Source organism: Vulpes lagopus, chromosome X (assembly GCF_018345385.1).
Source record: "Vulpes lagopus strain Blue_001 chromosome X, ASM1834538v1, whole genome shotgun sequence".
In the NCBI taxonomy this organism is placed as follows: domain Eukaryota; kingdom Metazoa; phylum Chordata; class Mammalia; order Carnivora; family Canidae; genus Vulpes; species Vulpes lagopus.
This window is the reverse complement of record NC_054848.1, coordinates 79,539,331-79,559,177: the sequence shown is the minus strand read 5'-3', so window position 1 is coordinate 79,559,177 and position 19,847 is coordinate 79,539,331. Positions and strand designations below refer to the sequence as shown.

At 35.8% G+C, this 19,847-nt stretch overlaps 1 pseudogene; it reads right to left on the bottom strand.

Moving 5' to 3' along the window:
- Positions 1-10,457: 10,457 nt before the first annotated feature.
- On the bottom strand, positions 10,458-11,676 carry LOC121482606 (annotated as a pseudogene).
- Positions 11,677-19,847: the final 8,171 nt, after the last annotated feature.

Sequence of the window (19,847 nt, the reverse complement as noted above, 5' to 3'; positions counted from 1 at the left end):
CACTGCTCACATCCAAGCTTCTAGAGAATGCTCCGCCCCCCCCCCCCCCCCGCTGTGATGGAGAAAGCAGGAGGTCCTTCCCTCATTTAGAGGGAGGAGAATCACAAGTTAAACAGAAATACAGTTAAAAGAAGGAACTGGTCCTTTTAAAGAATTTTAAAGCATATTGGCAAATATGTCTGTTCAATTTCCATTCAAACCCTTAAGGTGGGTGATTTCCTGAAAGCAAAACCAAAAAAAAAAAAAAAAAAAGAGGAAATAGAGATAGCGAATTTCTTTTCCATATACTAAAGATGCAGTTAGGATTTTACTTACATGTTTTTTTTTTTTCAGGCTTTCTATGATACTTTCTCTCTGGTAAATTTGAAACCTGCTAGTAAGTTTCCCTACAAAAGCATGCTAAGTGTCTTGGTTGGGATTGCTATGAATGAATACTTTATTTTAGGTAGAATCAATTATTTACAATTTTGAATCTGAACCTGGGACATAATATCTCTCCTTCCACTTAGGTGTTATACTTCCTTCCTTAAGTCATTTCTAAACAAAAATCCTGAAACAAAATCTGGCTATACTGAAATTAAAAAAAAAAAGTGTCAATAGTAAAATGGCAATAAGCAAAAGTAAAAAATCAACCACAGACATAAAAATGTTCTTCAATGCATATGACTGGATAAACAAAAATATCCTTAAACTGGTTCTTGTATTTCAATATGAAAGAAATGAACAGCAGGGTGGAGAAACTGGCAAAAGAGAAGCAATTCACAATTTTCTTTCTTACTTCTAATACTCATTTCCCTGTGAAGAAAGCACAAGTAGTGCAACTTGAAGGTTCTGCTTCTAGACTAGAAAGGCCTCTAGGCTGATGAATAGTTTGCTTAAGTCTTAGGTTCTCTTAGTACCATTTCACTCTCATAATGAGCAGTATCCTGCAATCCACTTTACCCTCTCAATAAAGCTGACATTTTGGTTTCATTTGCTATTTCATTTGTTTTGTTGTTGTGCAAGTTGTTCATTATTTCTGAGATGTGACAATTGTAGAGACTTTTATGTATCTGCTAATTAACCTCAAAATTTTAATAATGCCAAATGGATAGGAATACATTACTGGGCAAGTAAGAAAAATTTGCTTGACTCTAACAGAAGTGGGAGAAAATGCTGGTCAGCTCTTCCTGAGGCTCTTTCAGCATACAAAGCATTTTGATCTCTCCCAGATTAAAGTATTTATTTTGGTCAGCAATACCTGATATGATTTCTAACAGCACAATCTCTCAAGAGCTCTAATATAATTCCAAAAACTAAAGCTTCTCAATACTGCAATTCTCTAAAAATAGTTTCTGTTCATGAGAATTTTTGCAAAATTGTGGAATCAGCTCTGCTGTTTATCAAGGACATAATACTGAGAAACATTGTTCTTTGAAACATGGAACATTGATAACAGAAAATTGATAAACTTTGTTCTTTACAATGGAAAGACCTTGAGAAACTATGTTGTTAAGAACAAAAAGATTCTACTCTGAGGGTTGCTCTTTGTTCTTGGTAGGACTGTAATTTTCTTTAGTATTGGAAAACGCTTTAAAAAGAAACAAGTGGAACATAAAAAATAAACATACCAAATCATAAAATATTGAATACATCAAGTATTGGTGAAGATAAGGAGAAACTAAAGGTTTGTACACTGTTGGAGTATAAATTGGAACTCATATTTTGGAAAATGTGTGACATGGTCCCTTAAGGTTGAACATTACAGAGGTTAACAGAGAATATTTATGGCTTTTGGTAGCAGAATGGCACGACTAAACAGGTAGTAGAGAAATGATCTCCACAGAGATACATACACTCAGAGCACATAGAAGACTATCTAGTCTGTACCAGGAAGTAAATATCCACAATTAATTGTTTTTCATTTTATTTACAAGTACCTTTAAATGCTTATAATAAATCACTTGTACCCTAATCTATTATACACTTTCTAAAAATACAAACTGAGAGTAGAAATCTCTGCTTGATGGGACTCACAGCCCACCCAGTTCTTGCACTGGTCTTCTTCTTGAATTGCATTGTTTGGGGCTATGATATTATAAAAAGACTAATCTGAACTCCTAGATTGCCTATTATTGATTTTGCTGCCCATAGAATTTGCCATTATTCCTTAAATGTTTAAGATAATAATGAGAAACTGAATTGTAGTAAGCCAATTTTTTTAAAAAAATATTTTATTTATTTATGAGAAACACACACACACACAGAGGCAGAGACATAGGCAGGGGGAGAAGCAGACTCCTAGAAGGGAATCTGATGTGGGACTAGATCCTTATACCCCAGGATCATGCCCTGAACCAAAGACAGACGCTCAACCACTGAGCCACCCAGGTGTCCCTAAGCCAAGTTTTTACAAAAGGATTGGTTCTTGCCAACTTCAGACATGGCCACAAAATATGTGGGCTTACAATTATTCCACTTGGATTATATTATAATATAGATTTTCACTGAAATATTATAAAGCCAAAATTTTAATATCAACTATGATTGTAGGTTTTTTTAAATGTCGACTTCATTTCTAAGCTCTCTCATTGAGACTTCAAAAATAATGAGTGAATGCTTTTTAGATACCTGGGAAATTCCTAAGAAAATCTGAATCCATAAACACAAAGCATCAAACATATCAAGTTGCAATACAAATAATTTTTATTTAGAGTTTTATATATAAAAGTATTTATTTTTTACAAAGTTCAAATTAAAATGATAAAATCAATATGGTATATGCATCACCTTAAAACATTTTGATATTAGTTATATTTTAAAGCTTAAGTTTAAACCTTTCTATAATATGAATAGTTTTGTATGTATCTGGGTCTATATGTTCAAGTGTATACATATAGGGCAGCCCGGATGGGTTAGCGGTTTAGCGCCGCCTTCGGCCCAGGGCCTGATCCTGGAGACCCGGGATGGATCGGACTCCCAGTGTGGAGCCTGCTTCTCTCTCTTCCTGTGTCTCTGCCCCTCTCTCTCTCTCTGTGTGTGTCTCATGAATAAATAAATAAAATCTTTTTTTAAAAACCAAATATATACATATAATGATACATTGATATAAAGAAGAGGGGATCCCTGGGTGGGTCAGCGATTTAGCTCCTGCCTTTGTCCCAGGGCGCGATCCTGGAGTCCCGGGAGCGAGTCCCGCGTCGGGCTCCCAGCGTGGAGCCTGCTTCTCCCTCTGCCTGTGTCTCTGCCTGCCTCTCTTTCTCTCTCTCTCTCTCTCTCTCTCTCTCTCTCTCTCTCATGAATAAATAAATAAATAATTCTTAAAAAAATAAAAATAAAGAAGAGCAACCGAGGAATAATAGAAAGGAGAGGGCCAAACAGTTAAAATGAAAAAATGATCTTAGAATATACAATTTACCTTCACAATGAGATCATATAGAGTTATTTATTTTTCATATATTCTATCCAGATTGCAAAAAGATTTAATATACCTCACCTGCATGCATATTTTCAACTCAAAATAGTTCATCTGTATCCTTTTACATTGCCTCTTACCATATTCATAGATTCTGCATTTAAAGAAAAGCTAAAAATTTTACTATTGTTATGCTTCTTTCGGCTATGTTTATTTTATTTTACAGTTATTTTTTATTGAAGTGTAGTTGACATATGATATTCTATTAACTTCAGGTGCTGTGTTTATTCTAAGTGTTGCATTGTTACTCTGGTTAACAAGGTAGCCAATGATAAAACTGTTCCTTATTCTTAGGTAACTATGTTCTAATTTTAATTGAGCAGCCTGTTTCCCCTAATAAACCCTTTTGTTATTTTCTTCTCCAAAATCTAACCCTAAATTTAGAGTAATAAAACTGTCAGGTTGTCTCTTACACACAAATCATTTTTGGCAGTTTCTAGATGGCTAGAAGACAATACAAAAGGTTTATACTCTCACATCATAAAAGGCGGAATGGAAAACAGACTCAAGTATATTTGGTAAGCTTTTTATTTTGTAATTGGATCCACAGTGTTAGAATAACTATTATTTTCTTTTCAGATATGCATTATAGAAAAACTGTCAAATCAAAGAGAGAAAATCAACTCCTAGGTTAATTTTGTAGAGCTAAAGTACTAATGATGTAAATATTTTTCAGTAACTGCCTCTTTAGGATATGTAGAAGTATGCTCTTTTGTGCATGGGCAGACACAACAACTTTTTACAAATTTATGTATAAGATTTCATCCCTAGGTCATTATTCTCTGCTTATTAGCGATGATTGTACTCCACACTTTATGGGAAGTTTTTTTTTTATTTTTTTAAAGGTTTTTATTTATTTATTCATGAGAAATACATAGAGAGAAAGAGAGGCAGAGGCAGAAGCAGAGGGAGAAGCAGGCTCCATGCAGGGAGCCCGATGTGGGATTCGATCTATGGGAAGGTTTTTATTTTTTTTATTTTTTTTTTTTTTAAATTTTATTTATTTATTTATGATAGTCACACACACAGAGAGAGAGAGAGAGAGAGAGAGAGAGAGAGGCAGAGACACAGGCAGAGGGAGAAGCAGGCTCCATGCACTGGGAGCCCGATGTGGGATTCGATCCCGGGTCTCCAGGATCGCGCCCTGGGCCAAAGGCAGGCGCCAAACCGCTGCGCCACCCAGGGATCCCCTATGGGAAGGTTTTTAAAGTCCTAGAGGTTTGTCAGTCATAATTCATAAAATGTTTTACAGTTACTTTTAACAAATATTGCCTAATTCTCTAAGAAAAGGTCATGGTTAGGTCCATATATTTACATATTTTACCCAATAGGGAAATCGAGGCTCCTATCCTGATATATTCGATCACTCTAATAAGTTAACCAAAGCCTGTCGATCTTGTATCTTCCTCCCCTTCACACATGAACCTTGTTATAAGCTACAGATACATGGTTGGGTATAGTGGAAGAAAGTTCCAAGAAAGTTAACCTTAGAGCTGCAATGAAATGGATTGTATAAAAGACAGGAAATTCAAGTTTCCCAAGATTATCTGACTCAGGAGCTGCTCCAAGAGGAATGGAAAGAGGTAAGAGGTACCTCAAGAGGTAAGACTGCTGCTCCAAGAGGAATGGAAAAAACAATTACTTACAGTGACTCTGGGAGGACTAAATGATATTAATAAGAAAAATCTAAATGGTGATGTTTGCATTGGGATGTTTTAGGTATTGTGCTTGATATTCTCTATTCACACAGTCTTATACTGCAAAGAGGTACCTCAAGAGGTAAGACTGCTGCTCCAAGAGGAATGGAAAAAACAATTACTTACAGTGACTCTGGGAGGACTAAATGATATTAATAAGAAAAATCTAAATGGTGATTTTTGCATTGGGATGTTTTAGGTATTGTGCTTGATATTCTCTATTCACACAGTCTTATACTGCAAAGTTTTTCTCTTTCTTCTACTTTTCTTCTTCTTCCTCTTTTTTGAATTCTAACTCTCAAAATCATAGGTTAGGAGAAGTATCTCACTCCTTAAGTGATAGGAAATTTAAGTGATTCTCCAAAAACTCCATGCTAAGAATGTTTTAGCTCATGTCATCAAATTTTAGGATTCAACAGGCTAAATTCTACAGAATATTGAAGTATGGAGTGTAGTCCATTAGAATTCAGAAACACAAAATATCCTGTATATTTATATTATGACATTTTAATGTAAGAACAGACCGTAAATATGAATTTTCAGGGGAATAAAAAGCCTTAAAGATGGTGACTCTAGATATATAGGAGACTGTTTGAAAGGCCCACTCTTTGCATATTGCTGGGGAGGCATATGGCAACATGGTTACATGTTGGATATTTCCATTATGACAAACAGACTGTTAGATATGAACTTATTTGGCAATTCTGCTACTTATTAGTCATATAATCTTAAATAAGTTCCTTAACTTTTGGATGTCTCATTTTCTTCATCTGTAAAGTGTGTGTAATCTTATTAATGCCTACATCTAAAGTTGACAAAAGTAATTTTAACAGTCATATATTTTATCAGATATCAAATCAAATTTGTCACTGCCACCATATAATAAATGTCACATTTGAGGGTAAAATCACCTAATTGAAATTAACAAGCCTACCATCAAGAAACAAATATTACAGTTGATAACCATACCTAAAGAGAACTTTCAGGAAACTGTCTGGTACTTGCTTTGTTATCCAAAGGGTCTCTGCCTCACAGATAGTAAAGAATATCTTTTCTGGCAGGTCAGGAACCTTGGAAATCTGGAAAGTTCTTAGGAGACGGCTGCACAGTAACAGGTATTGCAAACAGATGGAGGTGAATTTCTTAGCCCTTGTTCTATAGCTTGGGATGAAGTAAAAATAAGGTAATAATACTAAAGGGCATTTCCGAAGAAATAGGGACCATTTAAAACAGAGCTTTGGGGGTGCTTGAGTGGCTCACTCGGTTTAAATATCCAACTTTTGGTTTTGGCTCAGGTCATGATCTCAGGGTTGTGAGATCAAGCCCTACAGAGGGCTCCATGCTCAGCTGGGAGTCTGCTGGAAGAGTCTCTCCCTCTGCCCTTACTCTCACTCTCTCTCTCAAACAAATAAACAAAATTTTAAGAAAGATAAAACAGAGCTTTGTATTTATTTCATACTCTTCCAGCAAAAGTTATCAGGTCATGGCAGCTTCTCACTCCAAAAGTTGTTAATTATACAATAAGAAGGAATATGTATATTTAATAACATTATTGATGCAGTTATGTGAGTATCTGAGGGTATGTGTAAAAAGAACACACTCTTAGAGGCCAGGTTCATAAACAGAATTAAATTATTACCATTAAGATCGATTTACTTTGGAATTTTATTTGGAAAAATTTCCTAAAGGCTGGAAACTGAATTAAAGGAATAATATAAGTAAAAACCTTTATGATAATCATGATGGTAATAGTGGTATATAAAGTAAGCCTATATATACTTTTTGCTATATTCAAAAATTGTACAAAATGGTTACTCAAACAGTAAGTTAAAATGAGAATGATTATTGCTTTGTGGAGGAGAAAACCAAATGGAGTGACAAAGAAAAGAAATTGTCCCCAAACAAGAAATGAGCAAACTATATATTCTGCATCTTTGTTTCAGCTTGAAAAAAATTACTGACACTAACATTATTCAGTGACCTGTTTCCAATCCCTGTTGACTATGTTTCATGCTTTCCTGATAGATGTTCCTATTACGCACTATTGCTGGAGGATAAAACAAAGCCCCAATCTATGGCAGATACATTCCTAACATTTGCTACTTAAATGCACCTGCTTGTTATCTTCTTACTGATAGCATGTACCATCCTGCTACAAGCTTCCTTGGTAATAATTGGAACATTATGTGTTTAAGGACATTATGTCTTTAAGACTTTGTGAAAGGAAACTTTGATTAGTATAAAAATCTACTTGTTTATGTAAGCATTCCTGGTTCCCACGTTTGTAATCATTCCATTTCAAAATCCTTTCTGACCTGGCGCACTCTCATTTAAATGACTTTGTCATCTTGTTTCCCTTACTGGTGAGTTAATAAAATTTGACACCTTATAGATAAATTCATTTAAAGCAAATTTTTATCAGATAATATACAAAGTGTGTAACAATGGCTAAGGCATAGGCCTTAGACCAATATCCAACACAGGCCATAAGCAAATAGCATGGCCATAGAATGTATACTGGTTGCCCACCTTCTGTGCAAGAGCAGAAGAAAAGAACTTCCTGGAGTTGAGCACTTAGGTATAGAGAAAGAGAAACTAGTCGGTGAGTTACTGTCAGGGCCAAAAGGGGCTGAGAAATTTCTGGTCAAATGTGTGGGAACATGGTGGTGAAGGACAAAGTGTTTCCAGTGGAGAGAGATGAAACTCCTCTGATACACTGCCCACAGGGATACAAGTTTAAGTTTGCCTCATTTTGGAGATTTTGTGTTCCTGAGTTGATACAAAAAAAAAGTCTACATACAGCAAATGGCTAGTGAAACTGAGTTGACCACTTCTTAAAGTAATTTGACAATAAGATTTTTTAAAAATATAAGTAAAATTGCTGAAGACCTGACAACTACATTATCACAGTTCATAGGTAATTGAAAAAAACAACAACAACCGGCTCTTGTCCCACTCTGAGATAGCAGGTTGGAGTTGCAGTACAGACACAGCTCTTCTTGGGATTATCAAGCAAAGTGCACGACCCTTTGTGGTTTTTCTTGAGGACTCTAAAGCAAGGAGTCATCTGACTCTCCAGAGGACTCATAAAAGAAGGACTAGGTTGGATCAGAATTATTCTCATATGTACATTAAATAGAGGTCATCATCATTTTCTCTTAAAAATATATGTATGAGACAATTCACAGACCTACAATCTAGCCTTTATAAATCATCAAGAGGTTTATTCCAGGATGGTTACATATTTGATATTCTCAATATAATAGGCAATCTGATCAAAATTTATTTCCCAGCTCTACCACTTATTAGTTATGTGATCGTAAGTTCCCTAACTTGTATGTACCTTAGTTTCCTGAGTACATAAATATAAAATGTGAGTAATCTTAAGATCTACCTCTGGGGTTGATACAAGTAATCAAAATAGTTCACTTGAAATGGAAACACCTGAGAATTCCAGGAAACTTCTGAAAAAGAAGTGTAAGTGTTTGAAGCCATATAAACAAAGTGACAATGATTAAAAGTGTTTAGCACTAACCTACCTAGGTGTATAGCAAGAGGCTAATGAAGGCATAGCAAGAATAAAAGAAAGAGGAAAAAAAGCCCCAAATGAAAAAAAAGGCCCCAAATGAACTACTGAGTATCTGAAGATACACATGGTCTATTAATATATGTGAATATAGACGAGAAATCCAGCATGGATTTTCTATGCTCTGGAAGAATCCTTGGGCCATTGAGTGGTCTGGGTTTAATTCATGGTTTTCTACTAAAGCAGTGGTTTTAATAAGACTCTTTTGTTTTAGGATTACTAATTGCTCTCACCATTGGTTCCCTTGTCTCTTCCTCCTATAACTCCAGGGAGGTATGAAACTTTGTTTTGAATGGGCAATATTTGAAGATACTGGATTAAGGACAGGACAGAGCAGAAAAATCAGCAAAGAAATGTTTATATCAAAGGAGGAATTTTAAAAAGTTTTTTTAATTTAAGTTTCAGTTAGTTAACATACAGTGTAATATTAGTTTCTGGTGTACAATTACATGATTCAACACTTCCATACAACACTGGGTGCTCATCACAATAAGTGCACTCCTTAATCCCTATTACCTATTTCACCCATCCTTCCCTCCCATCTCCCCTCTGGTAACCATCAGTTTATTCCCTATAGTTAAGAGTCTGTTTCTTGGTATGCCTCTCTCTCTTTCCCCCATTTGCTCATTTCTTTTGTTTCTTAAATTCCACATATAAGTGAAATCATATGGTATTTGTCTTTCTCCGACTTATTTCGCTTAGCATAGTACTATCTAGTTCCATCCACATCATTGCAAATGGCAAGATTCCAGTCTTTTTTATGGCTGAGTAATATTCAGTTATATATATATTACATCTTCTTTATCCACTCGTCTGTCGATAGACGCTTGAGCTCTATCCATAATTCAGCTATGGTAGATAATATCACTATAAACATTGGGGGTGGGTGTATCCCTTTGAATTAGTATTTCTGTATTATTTGGGTAAATACTTAGTAGTGCAATTGCTGGATTGTAGGGTACTTCTATTTTTAAAAAAGATTTTATTTATTCATGAGACACAGAGAGAGAGGCAGACATAGGCAGAGGGAGAAGCATGCTCCTCGAGGGGAGCCCAATGTAGGAATCTATCCCAGGACTCTCAACCACTGAAACACCCAGGAACCCTGGGTAGATCTATTTTTAACTCTTTGAGGAACCTCCATACTGTTTTCCAGAGTGGCTGCACCAGTTTGCATTCCCACCAACAGTGCAAGAGGGTTTCTTTTTCTCCATATCCTCACCAACACTTGCTGTTTCTTGTGTTGTTGATTTTAGTTATTCTGACTGGTGTGAGATCTTATCTCATTGTGTTTTGATTTGTATTTCCCTGTTGATGACTGATGCTGAGCATCTTTTCATGTGTCTCTTGGCCATCTGGATGTCTTCTTTGGAAAAATCTATTCATGACTGCTGCTCATTTTTTAAGTGGATTATTCATTTCTTTGGTGCTGAATTGTACAAGTTCTCTTTTTTTTTATTGAAACTGAGCATTTATTACACTGCTAAGAAGGGAAGCAATTGCAGTGGTATATCAGAAGCTATATATGTTTTTAAATGTAATATATGCTCATAGACTCCAAAAAATATTCAACTAAAGATAAGATAGATAACTTTTAATGTAAGAAAAATGTTACAAGATTTTAAAGTTAACTTCATTAGCTTTTCCACAATGTACAGAAATTTGCTAACTTCCTATACAGAGCAGAATAATCTTTACTCTTGAATGAAGTATTCAATAGCTACTGGTAATCTTTCACAAGTTCCTGAAAGCTTTCTTCCAACTGTTCATGTTACATGCTTATTTCTATTTGATTCATCTGGTTTGTCAGTTCTTCTGGTCTGAGACATTTTCTCATTTTTGCAAGATCACTCTGCTTTTTCTTATACAGGCATGTCCAGTTTATAGTTTCTGTATTGTTCAGTTTATAGCTTCTCTATTGTTCAGCATCACTCATGACAGTTACCAGTATTCAAAGAATTTCATAAATCCATCTAGCATGTTGCTTATTTATTTTGAACTTCTGTTGTGCCTTTCTTGCCATATCTTCATTGAATCCTTGCATCAACTTTTCCCTAGAAAAACAGGGCAATCTGAACAAAGCTTCACAAGCACAAAGTCTCTTAATTTCACATAACTTTTGGATGAATCTTCCTTCGTAATATCAAGAACAGGAGGAGATGTAATGTAGTATCCTATGAACTGTTTCAAGAAGTTGAACACTGTGGCCTTGACCTTGAAATGGAGTCACTATCAGCATCTGACTTACAGTGGGTTAGGTTTTATCTGGGTACACATAATAATTACAGACTATCATGTAGCCTATGGTTGCAAAGAGCATATCTCCATCCTTAATTATACTTCTCAAATACTAGAAAGTAGTGTCATCTTTCATCATCCATGTCAATAAAGCTAGCAGTTTCAATAATCCACATCAAAAAGGTCTGAAGCTTTTCATGATATTCTCAAAAGCCTCTACATGTCATGTAAGCCTTGTATATCTGAAAGGTAAAATTTTCTGCTCCTGTTGGACTGAGACCAGAGTATGTATGGAGGAAGGTTTCAAATGGCTTGAAATCAACTTATTTTTCCAGCAAATAGAGAAAAATCATTCATGTTTGTACAAAATCCAGGTAGAACTATTTGTTCAGTTTTGCCTTTTGCATCATAAGCCTTTACACAAAGTTTTTATCAACTTTAGATGCATACTCAACATGGAACATTGTTGACAGGCTACTAGCAATATAGTGTAACAGGATCTTCAAACTCTTGTAACCAAAAGCAGTTTCATTATCCCCAAAGAGGTGATGGGTATATTCAAGAAAGAAAGTTCTAATGTCATTATGAAGACCTTCAGGAAAATGAACTAACTTTAGTTCAATTGCTGTGATGGTGTTACATTTGTATTCTGCCAGTTTCTTCTCCTCTGAACTCTCATATGCAACCAAAGATTTCTCCATAGTATCAAGTCCAACTATTTCTGAGCTACAAGCTCCCGTAGCTGAGGAAGGATGAATATATGAGTTCTTTATATATTTTGGATAAAAATTCTTTATCAGATATGTCATTTACAAATATCTTCTCCCAGTCTGTAGGTTGCCTTTTAGTTTGGTTGACTATTTCCTTCACGGTGCAGAAGTTGTTTTTTTCCTCCTTTTTTATTCCTATATTATTTTAATTTTTAGTTTAAATACAGTTAATTAACATATAATGTATTATTAATTTCAGAGGTAGAGGTCAGTGACTCATCAGTATTATGTAATACCCAGTGCTCATTACATCAGGTGCCCTGAAGCTTTTCATGATATTCTCAAAAGCCTCTACATGTCATGTAAGCCTTGTATATCTGAAAGGTAAAATTTTCTGCTCCTGTTGGACTGAGACCAGAGTATGTATGGGTCACCCAATTACACCATCTCTCCACCCCCATTCCAGCAACCCTCAGTTTGTTTCCTATGACTAAGAGTCTCTTATGGTTTGTCTCTCACTCTGATTTCATCTTGTTTTATTTTTTCCTCTCTTCCCCTAAGATCCTGTTTTGCTTTTTAAATTCCACATATGAGTGAGATCATATAATTGTCTTTCTCTGATTCATTTATTTTACTTTGCATAGTACCCTTTAGTTCCATCCACATCATTGCAAATGACAAGATTTCATTTGATTTTAATGATTTTATTTATGGCTGAGTAGTGTTTCATTATGTATGTATATATGTATATATATGTATATGTATATATATGTATATATATATATATACATATATACATATATCACATCCAGAAGCTTTTTATTTTGATGAAGTCCCAATAGTTCATTTTTGCTTTTGTTTTCCTTGTCTCAGGAGACATATCTAGAAAGATGTTGCTATGATCAATATCAGGAAATCACTGCCTGTGCTCTCTTCTAAAATTTTTATACTTTCTTGTCTCATATTTAGGTCTTTAGTCCATTTTGAGTTTATTTTTGTGTCTCGTGTAAGAAAGTGGTCTAGTTTCATTCTTCTGCATGTTGCTGTCCGGTTTTCCCAACACTATTTGTGGAAGAGACTGTCTTTTCCCCATTGAGTATCCTTTTCTGCTTGGTCAAAGATTAATTGACTATATAGTTGTGGGTCCATTTTTAGTTTTGTATTCTGTTCTATTGATCTATGTGTATATTTCTGTGCCAGTGCCATACTGTATTGATCACTGCAGCTTTGGAATATAACTTAAAGCCTGTAATTGTGATGCCTCCAGCTTTGCTTTTCTTTTTCAAGGTTGCTTTGACTATCTAGAGTCTCTCGTGGTTCCATACAAATTTTAGGAATGTTTGTTCTAGCTCTGTGAAAAATTTTGTTGGTATTTTTATAGGGATTGTATTAAATGTGCAGATTGCTTTGGGTAATATAGACATTTTAACAATATTTGTTATTTCAATCCATGAGCATGTAATATATTTCCATTTCTTTGTGTCTTCTTTAATTTCTTTCTTCAGTGTATATTTTACAGTTTTCAGAATATAAGTCTTTAATCTCTGGTTAGGTTTGAGTCTAGGTACTTTATTATTTTTGGTACAATTGCAAATGGGATTGATTCCTTAATTTCCTCTTCTGCTGCTTCGTTATTGGTTTATGGAAACGCAGCAGATTTCTGTACATTGATTTTGTAACCTGTGATTTTACTGAAATCAATCATCAGCTCTATCAGTTTTTTGATGGAGTCTTTTGGGTTTTCTACATAGACTACCATGTCATCTGCAAATACCAAAAGTTTGCATTCTTCCTTATCAACTTGGATGTCTTTTATTTCTTTTTATTCTCTTTGCTGTGGCTGGGACTCTCAGTACTATGTTAAATAATGGTGGTGGGAAAGAGAATATACCTGTCTTATTCCTAACCATAGAGAAAAAGCTCTGTTTTTTTTCCCCATTGAGGATGGTATTAGCTGTGGGTTTTTCACATATGTCCTTTATTAGGTTGAGGTATGTTCCCTCTAAAACTATTTTGGTGAGGGTTTTTTTTTTATCATGAATGAATGTTGTACTTTGTCAAATGCTTTTTTCTGGATCTATTGAAAGGATCATATGATTCTTATATTTTCTTTCATTAATGTCATGTATCACATTGATTTGTGAATATTGAACCACCTTTGCAACCCAGGAGTAAATTCTACTTGGTCATGGAGAATGATATTTTTTAATGTATTGTTGGAGTTGGTTTGCTAGTATTTTTTTTAATGATTTTATTTATCCATTCATGAGAGACACGAAGAGAGAGGCAGACATAGGCAGAGGGAAAGGCAGGCTCCCTGCGGGGAGCCCAATGTGGAACTTGATCCTAGAACTCCAGGATCATGCCCCGAGCAGAAGTCAGATGTTAAACCACTAAGCCACCCAAGTGTCCTGGTTTGCTAGTATTTTGTTGAGATTGATTGCATCTATGTTCACCAGGGATTCAAAGAAGGAATCTTGTCAATGAGAATGCAATAAACATAGGAGAATGAGGAGAAAAGATGTTACAGAGGCCTCAAGCATGGAATATACTTGAAAGAAAAGAAGTATAAGCGTACTGTCATAATACCCTGAGATCAACATATTCTAATCATTGTTAATTTATTGTAAAGTGTAGGTATGTATGTCCATACTCGTGTGCAAGGGAGAGCAACACTGATGTTACAGAAATCCAAAAGCTAAAAGTCACCTGCCACTTTTCTCACCAGAATCAAAGTCCATGTGTACCCTAAAGCTGTGGGGATTAGAGCATATAAGTGTTGTGTTACCAAGGCTTCTGGAACTCCCACTGCTATTGTTAAGGCTAGAGCCAGAAGCACACAGCTGCCTAGGCTGCTAGAGCATCTGTGACTTAACCACCATAGCTGGGACCTTTCTGCCTGAGTGGTAACCAAGGAGACTCCACTTCCACTGAGGAGCCTGTGTTCCTGCTGAGAAACCAACCTCCCCACTGTATCTGCTGTAATTTCGGTACGTGTGGCAAGAAAACAATAGGAAAGAAAAGAAAAAGAAAGGAAAGCAGAGGAAAGCATAAAGGAAAGAAAATTAAAGAACAGAATAGAACAGAAAAGCAAAGAAAAGAAAAAAGAAAAGGAACAATCTCTTCTCTCTTTCTCCTACCTTCTAATCTCCTAACAGTACCTTTCATTGACATAGTCTAGAAGATGCCAAATAGGAAAGGGGCCCTGGGAAAATTAGTTTATGGGTTTCGATCACCTTTAATACAGAAGGATGGAAAAAGGAGCTGAGAGCATGAGATACAATAGGATTATAATGTCTTTATTGCCAACATTTTTCTGTAAAATAATTACATATGCTTATAGAAAAAATACTTAGCTTTCCTGTGTCTTAGAACATCTATATTTTCCCCTCATTCATAAAGGATATTATTCCCAGAAATAGAATTCATAGCTGAAAATTGTTTTCTTTCAGTGCTTGGAAAATGTTGTGCCACTTCTTTTTGGCCTCCTGTGGTTTCAGATAAGAAATCCACTGTTACTGTATTCTCTCTGGCTTCTTTCAATACGTTTCTTTCCTTAGTTTTCAAAAGTTTAATTATTTTGTGTGTTGGTGTGAAGTTATTTATCATATTTGGGATTCTTCCAGCAACTTGAATCTATAGTTTTATATCTTTCAAAAATTGGGGGATTTTTTCAGCTATTATTTCCCGGAATATGTTCTCAATTCCACTCTCTTCTTCTGAGACTTCAATATTATGGATGTTGGATTTTTTTTAATGTTGAATAATTTGCTGCTGTCCCACAAATCACTAAAACTCTTCATTTTATTCAGTCTATTTTCACTGTTTTGTCCAGATTAGGTAAGTTCTATTAACCTGTCTGAAAATTTATGATTCTGCCCTCTATAATCTTGTCTCTGTTATTGAGCCCACTCATGTGTTTTTTATTTCAATTATTGTGTTTTCATTTCTAAAATTTATGTTTTGTTCTATTATGTGACTTCTATTTCTTTACTGGGAGTCTCTTTGTTTTCATTTGTTTTAAGACTATTTTTAGTGGCTTGTTCAAGCCTTTTTATGATGGCTTTTTAAAAGATATTTAATCATTCATTCATTCATTCATTCACTCGAGATACAGAGAGAGGCAGATACATAGGCAGAGGGAGAAGCAGGGTCCCTGCAGGAACCCCACGCGGGACTCCATCCCAGGATTCCGTGATCACACCCTGAGCTGAATGCAGACGCTCAACCACTGAGCCACCCAGGTGATGGCTACTTTAAATCCTTCTCAGATAATTCCAACAGCTCATTCTCTTGGTGTTGGCTCTGTGTATTATCTATTATCTGTTTTGTGTTTTTTTCTGGTTCGTGGTATGTTTGGAATGATTTCCAGCTGTATCCTGGATATCTTACATATTATGAGACTTTGTATCCTGTTTCATCTTAATTTTTAGTAGGCTCTCACCCTGTTGAGGTGTAGTGTAAGGCTCAGGCTATATGTATGTTCAGCTTCTACCTCAATTTTACCAACACCACTCTGCAAAAGTGGGGCATTGACTCATACTTATTGCAGATGGGTGACACAGGAACAGAGATACATGCTGGGCCTCACCAACACCAGAGAGGACAGGGTTGCTAACAAGCTCTGCTTTATACATTCTTATTCATTCTTGTTGCTGCTGGGTGGATATGGAGGTTTAGCTCCCCAATGAACCCCAATGTCCTCAGGGATGGAGAGAGAAGAATGCTTACTACTTCTGACTTACATTGTCTTGTTCAGCATTGTTGATGCCAGGTGGGGTTGGAGACTCTGGTCACCATTTGTTGTCAGTGTGCCTTGGCAGATGTACTAGAGCACTACTTATTTCTGCAGGGAACGAAGATAGAAAATTAGCTGCCTGCTAGACCTTCCACCAACTGGCTGAGGAATCATAGTGCTGCCTGTTTCTGCCAGGTAGAGCATGGATTAACTTCTTGACCAACCTCACTGACACCATCAGGTGGGAAAATCAGAGTACAACTAATTTCAGAGGGTAGGTAAGTAGAATGGACAATCCGCTTCCTGTCACCCCACTGAACAGGAACTGTGGGAATGAAGGTGGTTTCTCATTGTGTTTCACTGAAATAGCGTGAGTATTGTCAAAAATTTTTTCTGTTGTTAAGCCATACTTATCTATGGCCTGGCCAGGAGGGATAGTCTTTTCTTTGAACTTATGTTTATTTTTGTCTGCGCTTGTTGGTGTTTCAGAGTTGGATGCTTTTGCAATGACTGTCTGGTGCATATGGGAAGCAATAAGGCAACTAAAGTACCTCACTTGTTGTGTCCTTTAAATCCCAACTTCCCTAGTCAATTTGTCTTCTACTTTCCAATGATCAGCTTTTTCCCCCTCTTATTTGTTATATTATGTCTAAGATTTTTTAGTTTTAAGTATAAAAGGAGGGAGATGATCATTCTCATTATTTTTTAAAAGATTTTATTTATTTATTCATGAGAGAAACAGAGAGGCAGAGACATAGGCATACCAAGAAGCAGGCTTCCTGCGGGGATCCCGATGTGGGACTCGATCCCAGGATCCCAGGATCAGGACCTGAGTCAAAGGCAGACACCCAACCACTGAGCCACTCTGGCACCCTGATTATCCTCATTAAACCTCTAAATATGCATGTGCAAATAATGATATAAAATTAATGTTTGCCTATCCCTTATACTAGCATTAAAAATAAACTTAATACTTAAACTTTAATACTTAAAGTATGTAGAAAAAAGCACACTGCTGGTGGTATTATACACTTACAATAAAACTACAATAATTTTACAGCAAATGTCTTTCAAAGTTTAAAAGTACCTTTTATACGTATGTCTGTAATAATGGTTTTAATTTTATTACAAAAGATGTATTTATAGATTACCTGTGGCTCTGTATTAAACTTCACTCAAGAGAGAAATTAAGATATTTGCATATAATTGTTGACCAATATGCAAATTCAAAAATATATTGATTTTTTTTAGCAGCTTTATTTTTTTTAATTTTTATTTATTTATGATAGTCACAGAGAGAGAGAGAGGCAGAGACACAGGCAGAGGGAGAAGCAGGCTCCATGCACCGGGAGCCCGACGTGGGACTCGATCCCGGGTCTCCAGGATCGCGCCCTGGGCCAAAGGCAGGCGCCAAACCGCTGCGCCACCCAGGGATCCCGATTTTTTAAGGTATCTTTATTTTTTATTTAAATTTTAATTCGTTGACATACAGTGCAATATTGGTTTCAGGAGTAAAATTCAGTGATTCATCACTTAAACATACAACACCCAGTTCTCATAACAACAGGTGCCCTTTTTAATACTTATCACCCATCTAACCCATCCTTAACCTATCTCCCTCCATCAACCCTTAGTTTGTTTTATGTTGATAAGCGTCTCTTATGGTTTGTTTCCCTCTCTCCTTTTTTCTTTTCCCCCTTCCCATATGCTCATCAGTTTTATTTCTTAAATTCCACATATAAGTGAGATAATATGGTATTTGTCTTTCTCTGACTGACTTATTTCACTTAGCATAATACACTCTAGCTCCATCCATGTCATTGCAAATGGCAAGATTTCATTCTTTTTGATAGCTAAGTGATACTCTACTGTAATTTTACGCCACATCTTTTCTATTCCTCAGTTGATGGACATTTGTACTCTTCATAGTACAGTTATTGTTGATAATGCTACCAAAAATATCAGTGCAGTAATCCTTTAAATCTGTGTTTTTGTGTCTTTTGGATAAATACCTAGTAGTGCAATTGCTGGATCATAGGGTAGCTCTATTTCTAACTTTCTGAGGAACCTCCATACTGTTCTCCAGAGTGACTGCACCACTTTGCATTCCCACTAAAAGTGCAAGAGGATTCTCCTTTCTCCACATCCTTGCCAACATCTGTTGCTTCTTGTGTTTTAATTTTAGCTATTCTGACAGATGTGAAGTGGTACCTAATTGTGGTTTTGATTTATAGTTCCCTGATGATAAGTGATGCTGAGCATCTTTTCATAGGGCTGTAAGCCATCTGTGTGGCTTCTTTGGAAAATACCTATTCATGTCTTCAGCCCATTTCTTAACTGGATTATTTGGTTTTGGGGTGTTGAATTTGATAAGTTCTTTATAGTTTTTTGATACTCTTTATCAGATATGTCATTTGCAAATATTTTCTCCCATTCAAAAGGCTGCCTTTTAGTTTTGTTAATTATCTTCTTTGCTGAGCAGAAGCTTTATATATTGGTGAAGTCCCAATAGTTCATTTTTGCTTTTCTTTCCCTTGCCACCAGCAGCATGTTTAGTGAGAAGTTGCTATGCCTGACTGCGGACAAAGAAGTTGCTGCTAATGTTCTCCTTTAGGATGTTGATGATTTCCTGTCTCACATTTAGGTTTTAACCATTTTGAATTTATAAGTGTATGGTGTAAGAAAGTAGTCCAGTTTCATTCATTTCATGTGCATTTCATTCATTTCATGTTCATTTCATTCCATTTCATGTGCATGTTGCTGTCCAGTTTCCCCAAGATAATTTGTTGAAGAGACTTTTTTCCATTAGATATTTTTTCTTGTTCTGTCAAAGATTAGTTGACCATATAGTTGTGGGTCCATTTCAGGACCATTCTGTTCCATTGATCAATGTATCTGATTTTGTGCCAGTACCATACTGTCTTGATGATTACAGCCTTGTAATATAGCTTAAAGTCCAGAATTTTGATGCCTCCAGTTTTTTTCTTTTTCAGAATGCTTTGGCTGTCTGGGGTCTTTTGTGGTTCCATACAGATTTTAGGAATGTTTGTTCTAGTTCTATGAAAAATGCTGATGGTATTTTGATAAGGATTGCATTAAAAGTGCAGATTGCTTTGGGTAGTATAAGCATTTTAACAGTATTTGTTCTTCCAGTCCATGAGAATGGAATATCTTTCCATTTCCTTGTGTCCTCTTTAATTTCTTTTATAAATAGTTTAGAGTTTTCAGTGTTCAGAATTTTTTCCTCTTTTGGTAGGTTTATTCCTAGGTATCTTATAGTTTTTGGTACAATTGCAAATGGGATTGATTCTTTGATTTCTTTTTCTGCTGTTTTGTTATTGGTGTGTAGAAATGCAACAGGTTTCTGCATATTGATTTTATACCCTGTGACTTTGCTGAGTTCATGTATGAGTTCTAGCCTTTT